The 11,481-nt window shown below is 39.9% G+C and overlaps 1 protein-coding gene and 1 pseudogene across 1 annotated transcript in view; both read left to right on the top strand.

The window, feature by feature from the left end:
• Positions 1-11,481, top strand: part of LOC109377411 (zinc finger protein 605-like) — an 84,497-nt gene that overhangs the window by 18,165 nt on the left and 54,851 nt on the right.
• Positions 9,675-11,481, top strand: part of LOC109377404 (vomeronasal type-1 receptor 1-like) — a 3,318-nt pseudogene continuing 1,511 nt past the window's right edge.

Below are 11,481 nucleotides of genomic sequence, written 5' to 3'. Positions count from 1 at the left end.
GAGTGGAAATGTTAGGGGGTCGTCTTATACGCCCAGTCGTCTTATACGCCGGCAAATACGGTATTTATAATTCAGAGCTCCTTAGTTGCCCACTAAGTCACATAGCAGAGAGACCCTGTTCCCAGACAAAATAATTTCTACATTCAATAAAGGTATAAAATCCTTAAGGAATCATAATTCTATTCCAGCAAATACGTACATTACAGAAATACTGTGATTATAGCCACTGAAAATGCTTTCTGTGGAGGATTGGTTATCATTAAGCAGTATAAGCTCTTAAAAATTGAATTTGCTTCACAGAGATTCTATGAATGCAATGAATGTGACAAAAGCATCAGTGATGAATTACATTTTTGTAGTACATGAATTTATTTCTGCGTACCTGACCATATATTAAATTTTGATGCATGTTACAGTTGATGAAATTTCATTTAATTGTCAGGACTTTTCTGTTTGATGGCATTTTAGATTTGAGTAAATAAACTTAGAAGCTATATAAGATGAAATAATTTTTTAAGGGTTTAATATAATTGTAGAAAGGATTACAGAATATTCTACAAATATTAGATATTTTCACTGTGCAAATGCAGTACCGTTTGAATATATGAAAAAATCAGAACATAATAAGGATCAGTTGAATAGTGACAAAGGTTTGTAGGGGTTTTGTTGTGGGCTGTACTACATAATGTGGACTTTATGTATTCAACTTTATTACTTTTTTGGAATCGCATGAAGGAACATAATGTTTAGGGTTTAATACTAGAATAATGAGTAATCTAGTATAAATAGTCATGTTCTTCCTTGTAAATCAAATATCTTGTAATAAGTAAATTGAGTAATTATTAAGAAGTTAAGAAATTATACCACATAAGTTTGCTGTCCTTATTTTTATTGCCATTTGTAATATTTCTGCCAGCTGTGAAGATCCATCACTACTTGAAGCCTATGTTTTTCTAAAGCCTTAGTACCTAAATATCCAAAGGTTATAAAAAATTTACATGAAATACTAAAAAACAAACAACCGAAGGGGAAAGAAACACTTGGGGTTACATATGGTGAGATCACGTGTATATATTTCAAGTGCTATGTTACACAAGAACTCTGTTTATTATGATTACATGTCCGTAGGCACTATAAACTTTCTCTCTTACATTTCCTAAAATGCCTCATATTTTACTAGAATTAAGAATCACCTTGGGGGCCGGCCGAGTGGCTCAGTTGGTTAAGAGCACAAGCTCTGAGCAACAGGGTCACTGGTTCAATTCCCACATGGGCCAGTGAGCTGCTCCTGAGCTGAGTTGCCGCTGAGCTGCCAACAGGTGGCAGGATGGTTCAGCTGGTGAGAACACGTGCTCCTAACAACAAGGTTGCTGGTTCCACTCCTGCATGGGATGGTGGGCTACGCCCACCCACAATTAAGATTGAAGATGGCACCTTGAGCTGAGTGGCTGCAAGCTGCCAATGGCTGGCCGGATGGTGACTGAACTTGGAGCCAAGATAGCTGCGCCCTCCACAACTAAGATTGGAGGACAACAACTTGGCTGTTCCCCTTCCCCAATTCTCCAATAAAATCTTAAAAAAAAAAAAAAGAATCACCTTGAAGAAATGGGAACTGTTGAACATTGCTGGAATGTAAAATGGTTCAGTTGCTATGATTCTTCTAAAAAGCTAAACATAGAACTACCATATGACACAGGAATTCCACTCCTAGGTATATACCCAACAGAATTGAAAACAGGTACTTAAATACTTGTACATGAATGTTCATAGCAACACTATTCACAATAACCAAAAGGTGGAAACAACCCAAATTCCTATCAGTGGAGAAATAGGTAAACAAATTGTGCCATGTGTATACATATATACATACACACACATATGTAATGGAATATTAATCTCATAAGTGAAGCATTGATACATGTTATAACATGAATGCACCTCAGAAACATGCTAAGTGAAAGAAGCCAGACACGAAAACCCACATATTGTATTTCTATTTATATGAAATATGTAGAATTTAGAGACATAAAGCAAATTGGTGTTTACTAGAGCCCCGGAAGAAGGGAGAATGGAGACTGATGGATTCGTGGTTTATGGGGTTTTCTTTTCGAATGATGAAAATGTTTTGGAACTTGATAGAGGTAGTGTTTGGGTAACATTGTGAATGTCAATGAATTGTATACTTTGAAATGGTTAATTTTATATTATGTGAATTTTTACATCAATAAAAATATATTTAAAAGGAATAACATTGCAAGAATCCTGGCACTCAAAATGCAGATAAAACCAACAGTTATATATGAAAAAAGTGCTTAGCTGTCAACTATAAGTGAATATATATATATATATATATATATATATATATATATATATATATATGGTCATGGGACATGGAGTATAGTGTGGGAGTGGAGTCAAGGGAATTGTAATAGATATGTATGATATTGGGGGGAAGTGGGGCAGCGGATTGGGGAGGGGGGTTGTCACTTTGAGGGGTAAAAAGTATAACTTGCCCTGTGTTGTACAGCTGAAACTAATTCTAAAAAATGTGTATTTCATAATAAAAAATTAAAAGAAAAAGAAAAAAGTGCTTAGCAAAACGGGTGTAAATATATCTTTAACTTAATAGACATTAGCTAGTAAAACGTTACAGCTAACATCATTTTTAATAATGAAATGTTAAAGACTTTTTCTACTTGTTCAGCAATGAAGTACACATGTCTGCTGCCACTGTTTCTGCTACATTCTGCTGGAAGTCTTAACCAGCATGCCAATAATAAAAACTGAAGGATTTACATTGCAAATTGGAAACAGAGAAACAGAATTGTTCTTATTTGCAGATGATATGATTGCCTATGTGGAAAGACAGGAAGAATCCACAACCATGTAGAATAAGAGTCAGTAGGATCTCTGGATACTTGGTCAATGCACAACCTCAGTTAAGTGCTAGGTACCAGCAATAATCTGAACATTTTTGAAAAATACTCTGTTCACAATAAAAGTTACAAAAGAATTTGTAAGATTTTTACCACTTTATTGAAAGATTTTAAGATGACCAAAATAAAGGAAGAGGCAATTGGTTATTAAATGTGAAGGCTCAGTATCATAGGCAACTGTGTGCCTCCAAAAAGTCTCTTAAGTACCAAGATGCAGACATTGTTAAATATGCAAGAACTGGGAGGATAATTCCTATGAAGTTATTGAAACATGAATTTTACCCATAAAAGATGAACATAAAAAAAAAGATGAACAGATAAACAATGGCAAAAGAACAGTGTATGCCCCGAATCCATTTAACCATATATATGTGTTTAGTAGATTTATTATGACAACTTCTGCATGTGAATTTTAGTTACAAAGCCTAATGTAAGTGCTAAAAAGAAGACAATATAGAAATTATAAGACTAAAAAAAATGTGAGAAAAATGGAGAAAGATGGTTAAAGGTAATGTAAACATGTTGATCTCATCATTTTAGTCTAGGGAGGGAGGTAAATATCTAAACAGGCAACAAAAAATAATAAGTACACATAAAGTATAAAAAGGAAACATCCAGAAAAATCTGGTTAATTCTGGGTAGTAGAAGGAAAGAAAGAGGAAATGGAACTGAATGAATTGCATCATTGCTCATAGGAGGGATTCAAGAATTAGGGTAACAGTGCCTTCAGCAATGGCAAATGGAGTCACTTTTGTTGGCCACGTTGCCTTGGTCCCAGGACAGTTCAATAAGACAAATTTGAGAATGGCTTGAGAGGTGGGTGGGACTGGCAAGAATGCCCAGGAGTCCTGCAAGAATGTGAGCATAGCATTGTGACAGAGCTTTCCCAGTATTTGTATGACTCTGCACCCCAAGCAGAGATCATGTCCTTAACCAGAACTCAGGGTCAAGCATGAACATGACAGATCTCATCACCGTGACCCTGAGTGGGAGCAGGACTTGGAGATGAGGATCCATTCTGCAGACTCGGGAAGGGCCATCCCAGCACAGCGCTGAGAATGTCGTCTATTTTATAGTTTTTTAGACACAGAATTCACTGCGGGGGAAGTGTTTCAGGAATGTTTTTCTCAGCTACACTAGCTGTTAATTAGTTCGTCTTAATAACCCCCAGGACCTGCTGATGCTGATTTGTCTTGGGACTGACATTTACAGCTTCTCTGTGGATACATCACAGTCCCTCTGCAGGTGTCAGTGTCTCGCAGGTGATGGTAATTGCAGCAGCTTTTTTGGGGGATGAACTCAGGGGATCTCAGGACACATGTTGTGTGTGGCTCTGATGGCGTAGTCCTGCTGCCAGTTCCAGTGCCAGAGATCAAACCTAGTGAGTGTTCCACTGTGGCTCAGACTTGAATAAGGTTTGGGAGAGAGTGTCTGAGAGGAGAGGGCAGGTGAGGAACAGGCCAGGACAGAAATCTCATGGGTTTCAGGACTGCTGTGCCTCAGTGCTGGATTCCCGTCTGGGCTGATAGAGTGATGGGAGAGTGACATATTGAAGACCCCAGAGCAGGCAGGGGATGGGCATGGGGACTCACTCAGCTGGATGGGGGTAGGATATTGCCAAGGCTGTGGCAGCCTAAGGGGAAAGGTTTGCTCTCCTCCTTTTTTCCCATTAAGAGTGGGGACGAGGTTTTCCATCGGCTCAAACCACTGAGACCTGGACTCAGAGCCATTGATCAATGTGTCTTTAGCTGTGGTCCCTGCTCTCTGCACACTAGTGTGCACACAGACCCACACTGCTACAGTACTGCCCTCACAGACATTTCAGAATTTGGATGGAGCTGGAGACATGTGTGAGCCTGGGTCCTAGTGGGCTGGTAACATTGCATGCTTTTCTTCACCACTGAAAGGCACCATTTAAAAGCGACACTGAGTAACAGTCCAGTTTTTTCCCCAAGCTGAGGCATTGGGATCTCCTAACAGGGTGTCTCAGCTCCCCAACCTGTGAGCCAGGAATCAGAACACAGTGTCACTCTGAATACTAGAGTGATTGAATTAGAGAGGGTGACATTGCTGGCACACAGCAAGTCTCTACAAATGGTATTCATGAGGGCCTCTTCTGCATGACTCTACAGCCAATACTTTGCAGCAAAGACGACACGCAGCTGGCAGTTACTGACATCCAATTCACACCACCTCTGTGTGACTGTTGCCTTCCCAGTTCCATCTTGGGTTGTTTTGGAGGTTTTGTGGATTACTCTTTGCATGCACATGCACGTGTGTGTGCGCGTGCGTGCGTGTGTGTGTGTGTGTGTGTGTGTGTGTGTGTGTGTGAGTGTATGACAGAGAGACAGAGAGAGAGATTGAGAGAGAAGCACAGAGACTGTATCTAGACCACACCCACAATTAGCAGTATACCAGTGAATGAATCCTCTCCAAGATATTTATGTCTGAATAATGAGACAGTACATACCCTGGGTCAGATCAGATCCAGCCTGCTGTTTATTGGAATTTAGTGACCTTAAGCAAGTTGAAAATTCTCTCTGCCTCATTTTTTATCCATGTAAAATAGGGTAAGGATATTCTTTGACATGACCATTTAGTATTAACTTACATAAAGGTCCTACACCTAGCCCTAAGACCCAACGTACAGAAAGTCATCAGTAAATTGTATCTACTGCTATTTTCTCCAAATGGACTGTGAGCCACTTATTGGGAAATGGGTTAGAAATACAAAAATTGGTAGCTCTGTTCTAACCTCACCCTTTCTTTATCTCTATTTCTATTTTCCTAATCACTTTCACCTCTCATGCTTCTCATGTTGTTTCCCCCTTTTGTGAATCGGTCCTTCCAAGTCCATTCTTCTTCCTTTTTTATCGCCTTTAAGTCCATCCTCTTTAGGAGATTATTTCCAGCACTTTTGAAGCCAGGGGCTTTCTCAAAATCACTGCCCTGGCTCCAAGTAGCAAGTGTGATTGTACCTCACTCACCAGCCTTTGACCTAGTCTTCACAATTTCATTTACAAGTTTTTTCATATTTATTTCTGACTGATGCTTGCCTCCATGGCACTTGCCATACTCAAGTTTTCTTTTCCCTCTTGTCCCTGTTTAAGTTTTTTTTCATAAGGAGAAACCCATGAAGCACCAAGCCCCTGGGAGGGAAGCAAACCCAGTGGACATCGGGGGCTCTATTGCAGAAAATTTTACTCTGTAGCAAAACAAAGTGGATGAGACAGGATCCCTAGAATGTAGAGTGTGGGTCAACTCCCACATCCACTAACCAGCTGTGTAACTTTGATTTCTCTGAATTTCATTGTTATCACCTGCCAAATGAGAATAATAATTACTGTGTGTCCTTTGTTATCTGGGGATTTAATGAATCAATGTATTTAAAACCATGAGAGCAGAGCCTTGTGCAGGACCAAACCTCAGTACATTTTCATGATTTGTATCCTTCTTTTTCTGGTCCACAATGGGATGTGATGTAGCAGGCCCATGTGTCACCTTTCCAGCAGGAAACACTAATCCAGTCCTGATTTGATCTGTGACCTGGTTGTGTTATCCTGTCATGGTCTAGAGACTCTGACCTGGGCTGTACCCTTGGTGCTGAAGAAAAGGAGGGTGGTCATGTTGACTAAGGTCAATGTGAGAGGTTTTGGGTTTTTATTTTATTTTTTTATTTTTATGCAGGAGCTCAGCAATGCTATCTTTACGTTTCACAGCTCTTTCTGAAGCCAACATTGTTACTCCACAGAAAAGCCTCAGATAAGCAGGTGGGTCTTGTTAAGTTGTTCTGAAGGAGAAACATGAGAAAGAAGACATAAACAGATCACAAAATGCAGAGATATGGGTGGTAATAAAGCTGATTTGCAGGTAGATTGAACTAGTCCCAGACTCGAGCCAGATCTTTGAGTTCTAGTCTTCAGGCCCAACTGCTTTCTTACCTTTGGAGGCATAATTTCCCCTTACTCAATATGTGTAGTCTTTCATGATATTCCAATAACACTATCATTATATACTGATGTAAGATCTTATGCTTATATATGACTTTCTTTGTTCCCTGGTTTACCCTATTCACATTAAAATGGCAAAAGAAGAATCTTGGTGGTATTTGCTACTTACTGTTTCTGAAAAACATCCTTGTTTCTCAGTAAAGATGGTATCAAATTCACCTCCATGGTTATTTTAAGCTCTTATTGTGTGTGCGCATGTGTGTGTATGTGTGTGCACTTTGCCTAGAAAAAAACTGATGACAACAATTCATTTATCTTGCCTCATATGGCACCGTGCATAACTGTGACACCTCCAGAAATGTGACTGACAGCCACACAGGGGGATGGTTGAGGAGAGTGCAGATAAGGTCCAATCAGTTACCATCATTTCAAAAAACTTTGCTATGTCCTGTGGGCCAGCTACTCTGCTGAGTGCTGGGTAGGTAGAGAAAACAGAATAAATATGTCTCCTGATGATACTGAATTTGAACTGAAGGGGTTAAACACACATTAACTACAAATCTTATATAAATAGCAGAAAAAGACCTGAAGGAAAGCTAAAGAATGTTTTCTCCAAGAGAAAATAATTGGTAATGCCTAATGAAGAGTTGGAGATGGACTCTCAGATAGAGTGACAGTAGTTGAGACCAAAATAGTGACTAAGAGTAATACTGGTACATAGATTATGGAAAACGTTGCAGCAAAAAAAGAGAATGTTAAATGTCTTTGAAGTGGGAACGAGCTCAAGTTATCAAGAGGACACCTGTGTATAACCAGAATGTCCTGGGAGAGAAGAGGAGCAGTAGATGACGAAGCTGGGATGGTAGGACTGTGTGAAGGATTTTGTCTTTTGTTCTAAATACAACAGGAGGCTATTGAAATCTTTTCTATGTTTTCAAAAGCTTATTTCTAAAAATTATAATTTTTGATTGCTTTTGTAAATAGGGTTTTGTTTTCCTATTTTCCTCATTATATAGTCTTAACATTATTACTTATATATATATGACTTTTGTATATTAATTGTATGGCTTGCTACCTTCTTAAATTATTAATTAGGTTAGCGTTAACATTGTTTCTCTAGGGATTTCTTGCTATTTTACTCTATCATCTGCAAATATAATTTTATTTCTTTTTAAATTTGTATGCTCTTGGTTTTCTCATATAATTATATTGACCCATACTTACAGAACAATGTTAATTATTAATTGAAATAGTGGTCCTCCTTGCTTTGTTCCCACAATATTTCACCTTAAGCAAAGTGCTAGTATATAAATATATAATTGTGCTAAGGAAGTGTCCATAAATTCCTATATCCTTGAGTGGTTTTTAAAAAACCATATTGTTGATGTTTCTCAAAGGATTTTATAGCATCACTGGAGATAGTCATGTGAATTTTTTCCTTAGATATATCAAGTGCATTTTATAATATCAAGACATATATGGTGAATTTTCTTAATAAAATTTCTATTGTTATGTTCCTGGTATACGTCTCACATGGCCATGTATTCTTTTCCTAGTACCATATTTCCAGTATGATTTTATCCTTGGCCCACATTTTATGAGGAAGAACCTTTTAAATTTCTAAACATAAGCAGCACATTTAATCTTGAATTTATTACTACTTGCAAAACAATGTGTGTGTGATTACTAAGACACACACACATTTTGTAAGAACAAGAAGGATATTGTAGACTAATGTGCACATGAGATACATGGTTATCTCAGGGAAGAGAGGAGTAAGGCTGGAAATGAAGAGTAAGGCTGGAAATGAGAGCTGGGGGACACAGATTAACTTTTTCCTCCATAAATCTTTATATTATTTTATTTCCTGTGGTATACATGTTATCAATCTAATAATATGGAAGAACAATTTACTTAATAAAAATAAAAATTTCTATGTATTATCACAGAATCACTAAGTGCTCGTGTCCCTGATACATGTTTCCACAATACCATTTATATCCTTCATTTATGCCATGATTTGTATTTTATTCATTTCAGATTTTTTTTTAAGATTTTTATTGGGGAATTGGGGGATGGGAACAGCACTGGGGAATCGGGGGAAGGTGGAACAGACAAGTTGTTGTCGTCTTGTTCTTCAGTGTAGTTGTGGAGGACGTTGCTTCACTGGCTCAAGTTGACCATCATTGCGCTCTTCCCGGGCAAGGCAGATCAGTCGCTGTTTTCTGGACGGCTGCTTACTGCAGCTGCTGGCTACACATGGTAGCCCATGGCAACCCACTGCAGCAGGAGCTGCAGCCTACACTGTCGCTGGCGACTCACAGCAGCCCAGCTCCAGGTTGAGTTGTTGTTCAGCATCTTAGCTGTAGAGGGCAGTGTCACTGGCCATCATATGTGGGATCCAAACCGGGGCCCTCTGGCATCGCAAGCCAGCTCTTAACCAATGCACCACTCGGCCGGCCCCCTTATTCATATTGTTAGGTCCCCCGCTCGTTAACAAAGACCTTAGACAAAGAGTTTTCATTCCAAAGGCTTTATTAGCCAAGCCTGGCGACTGCCTCACTCTGTAAGAGGAGAACTGCCTCGAAGTTTTGGCGGGTGGGGAATTTATAGCTAAAGCTGGATACAGAAGCGGAAAAAAGCGGTTAGTGAGTAAAAGAAAAAAAAATGGTTAGTTCATCTTATCTTAACAAGCTATAAAACATGGTTAGCTTATCTTCTTCTTCGAATGAGTTATAAAACATGGCTAGCTTATTTTCTTCTAACGAGCTATAAAACATGACTAGCTTATCTTCTACTACTTTCTTGACAGGACATTCTGTTATGTTTGGCTGAAGCAGGAGTTTTTAAATTCCTCTGGGCGGGGGTACTTTCCAAAATGAGCTTGCCTAGCCTAGGGTCTGGGCCTAAGTCTCCACAATATCAGAATTCATATAAGTGTCTCCCACACTAGGTTTTGAACCCTTAGGAGCAGTGATGCAAGTCAATTAATCTTTGTATATCTGAGGAATGACAACCTGTTCTGGCATATAGTGGATGTTTAAGAACACCTTTTGAAATGAAAGATAAGGCTTTACACTGGACATTATGTCCTGAATGTGTACATCAAAGGATTTGGGAAATAGACTAAATGATGAACCATTTTGCATGACTGTATGAACATACACAGAAATGTGACTGGATGGCTACTCTGAGTGGCAATTTTGAGCTCACTGGTATAGAGGCCCCTCGCCAGAAGTGTAATTTCTGTCCTCAGAAAGGGGAGTTAGTGAGGCCTGAGTCCCTGTCAGAATTGGGACTATTGGAGCAAGTCTGTGACCGGTCCCGTCACACTGAGTTCTAACTACCTGACCTTCAGGCTCTTTTTTTCCTGTAATTCTTTGGGAATGACTTTTGGAGACTTGGTCCTGAGGCTACTTTTCCTGGTCCAGACTAGGATCGGGGTGCTGGGGAATACCTTTCTTCTCTCATCGTATGGTTCCACATCCTGCACTGGCCATGCACTGAGTCCCATACACTTGATTTTCACCAACATGGCTGTGGCCAACTTCTTGGTTCTTCTTTTCCAGGGGATTCCCCAGATGATATTTATGTGGGGAGTAACACATTTTGGATAACACTGGGTGTAAACTTGTCTATTATATCCATAGAGTGAACTGAGGCCTTTCTCTGTGCACCACTTGCCTCTTGAGCAATTTTCAGGCAATCACCATCAGCCCTAGAACTGCTGGGTGGATAAGGCTCAAAGACAGAGCTTCAAAGAACATCAGTTTGTCCTGCTTTCTATGTTGGATCTCCAACCTGCTAATAAACATCTTTGTTCCTATGAATTTAAAGGCTCGGCATACTCACAATTCTACCAAGAAACGGGATTATGGACTGTGCTTTCCTAAAAATCCTACTGTTGCCACGCAGCTGTGCAGCTGTCTGTCCCCCCGCACTTAACCCTAAACTGACCCTTTTGAGGACACTGTTCATACACCTTGTGTCTCCCTGTTTGGCTCCAAAGGATGGCCATGTTAGTCAATGACGGGTAAGATTCCTCATGGGAGGAACAACCTAAGACAGGCACGGTCGTGTGGAGGCCATTAGGAGAAATCTCGGGGCTCACAGAGGTGGGCATGAGCCCTCACTCGCCCCCCAAAAAGACTGGAGGTTTTCTACCTCTGTAGCTACATTCCTTCCCTCAACCTGTTTGGGAAGTGACCTGATGGTGTGATAGTATCTGTCCTCAGCACAATAATCTTATCTTCCTGGGGTAGTTTGCATATAGGGTGTGTGAAGGCAGAGCATCTGTCTTATCACTGCAGGTGGACTCTCGGTAATAGTAGCTTGCAGGCATGGGTAATCTGGATTGAGCAAGTTCTCAGGAATGAGACTCACTGACTGTGGAGAGAACAATGCTACTTCCGGGTGGGTGGAGAAATAAAAGCGGAGTGTCAGCCCGATTCGGGGCTCTTAGTCCATGAGGCTGGAGACCCTTCACCCCACGCTCATTTAACTTTTTTTTTTTAAGATTTTTATTGGGGAATTGGGGGGATGGGAACAGTGCTGGGGAATTGGGGGAAGGGGAACAGACAAGTTGCTGTCATTTT

Source organism: Hipposideros armiger, unplaced genomic scaffold (genome assembly GCF_001890085.2).
Source record: "Hipposideros armiger isolate ML-2016 unplaced genomic scaffold, ASM189008v1 scaffold_1393, whole genome shotgun sequence".
NCBI classification, from domain to species: domain Eukaryota; kingdom Metazoa; phylum Chordata; class Mammalia; order Chiroptera; family Hipposideridae; genus Hipposideros; species Hipposideros armiger.
The sequence above is the reverse complement of the archived record's forward strand: the minus strand, read 5'-3'. Positions and strand labels throughout refer to the sequence as shown.